This window comes from Callithrix jacchus, chromosome 13 (assembly GCF_049354715.1).
Source record: "Callithrix jacchus isolate 240 chromosome 13, calJac240_pri, whole genome shotgun sequence".
Classification (NCBI taxonomy): Eukaryota; Metazoa; Chordata; class Mammalia; order Primates; family Cebidae; genus Callithrix; species Callithrix jacchus.
This window is the reverse complement of record NC_133514.1, coordinates 115,574,289-115,576,534: the sequence shown is the minus strand read 5'-3', so window position 1 is coordinate 115,576,534 and position 2,246 is coordinate 115,574,289.

The following is a 2,246-nucleotide window of genomic DNA, read 5'->3' as shown; positions in this document are numbered from 1 at the left end:
CATGGTAGGAGAGGCCTCAGGAAACTTCCAATTATGGCAGAGGGCAAAGAGGGAGCAAGCACCTTCTTCAAGTGGTAGAGCAGGAGGAAGGGAGGGAGTGCCGGGAAGGTGCCACACACTTTCAAACAACCAGATCTCCTGAGAACTCTATCACGAGATAGCACTAGGGTGCTAAACCATTAGAAACCATCCCCCATGATCAAATCACCTCCCATAGGCACTACTTCCAACGCTAGGGATTACAACTGAACATGAGATTTGGGTGGGGACATAGAGCCAAACCATATCAACCTCTGACTCTCTAAGAGTAATCTAAGTCCCCAGAATAAGCCATTCATAGTTCTGAACCCTGTAAAGACAATGGAGTCTCATTAAATATCCACACGCACACACAGTGAACTTGAGGTGAACGATGTACCAAAGTCATATTAATATCTCAGAAATAGTGCCCCAAATCCTGACATACACTTTAGTGCCGAAAAAGGATGGTGACGTTATAATAGGAGTTCACACACCATTCACAAAATAAACTGCATTAGTATAACCTTTAAGATAAAACATGTACTGAAATTAAACAAAAATCTATATGCAAATATACCTTAGTCTGAGGTTTAGTGTAAGAGAAGTGTAGTTTGAGCTAATCTATGTCACCGTATTTCAATTTAAACATATATTATGTCCTACAGATTATATTATTTCTTATATTTCAATATAAGTACTGAGATAAAAATCACTGTTCTGATTTCTCTGCAGTCTTCCTGACCTAAATATTTAGATGCTTTAATGAAAATGTATTTCATCTCTGAAAATTGAAGTAGGTGAAACAATGGTCAAAGGCAGAAGGACAGATGACAACTTGACAATTTACACCAGTAAAGTTCATTAGATCACATCCTCCAGAGATGTGTGAATCTCTAAAACAGCAGCCAACCAAACAACTCAGGCTCTCCAATACCATGAAAATAAATAATCTAGAAATTATGGCAGACACTAGGGCAGTATTATTTCTTTTATTTGGGGCCTGTGATCATAAGAAATAGGAATCCACTGAAAAAATGTGTTTTTTAAAAATTTTATTGTAGTATTGGAAAAGACAAATTTTACAGCAGAACTGGAGCTCTGGAAAAAAACATTGAATCTAAAACACTGCAGAAAGTGTAGTGTTTAATAAACATCTTGGTGGGTCACTTCTGCAATAGTGTGCCATGCAATGGCTACTGTGTGCTCTAAAGACTTTGGAGGGAGGTGGAGACAAGGATTATAGCATCTTCTCATGCATCTCCATGATTTGCTTTAAAGATACACATATTCTAATGTGTATGAATTTTAATTTCACCCTATAAATTGTAATGTTCTCACCTTGCATTATATAGATCCCAGTTAAAATTACTACTACAGCCATAACCTTGAACCAACATCAAAACTTCTTGATTTATCAACATTGAAACTTCTTAGTCTACCATTACTCTGATCCATTGACTCAGTGAACTCAGTGCCTTGATGGTCAGCAATAGAATAATTTCTGCCAACTAGTGATGATTCATTTGTAACTACTGATACCGAGGACAACTCCGGGTTCTTCCCATTCCTGACCTCATCACGTTCCACACTAAGAAAGCAGCAAATACATGATCCAGCTGGGTAAAACGTTCAGAGGATAGAGTTCACAGCTCACATGGAGTTGAACCTCTGCTCATTTGTCCTCTCCCTCTCTCTGCTCCCAAGTCTCTTCTTCCCTGTTAATAAATAAAGTCACAGCTTAAGAACATGCTTCTAGAAACTGAAGGGGGAAAATGTGCTTATTTTCTATCAATATTTGCTTCAGATGAAATATGATTGTAACTGTTGCCATCAAAGTAGAAACTGGCCTCTTAACAAAAAACGTTTCTAAATACTCCTAAATTTGCTTTTAGGCCTTCAGGAAGGTGAGTACTTAAGAGAGTGGAGTTAACTCTCGATTTATTTTAGTTTTCCTTCTGTTTTAGCTGACTTTCCTTTTCTGAGACAGGAAGAAGTCAAAATGATGGGAAAGTGGAAAGACAGGCAAAAATAGAAATATCATTATCTGCCTCCCTTTCCTGTCTTTTCCTACTTTATCTGTGAAATTATTACAGCATTAAAAATGGCTGAGCATTGTCTTTGGAGGCAGAATGACTGAAATCAAATTCTTGTTCAAACTTTACTTGCTTTGTGACCTTTAATCATAACTAACATCACTGTGACTAGTTCCTCAGCTGCAAAGTAGA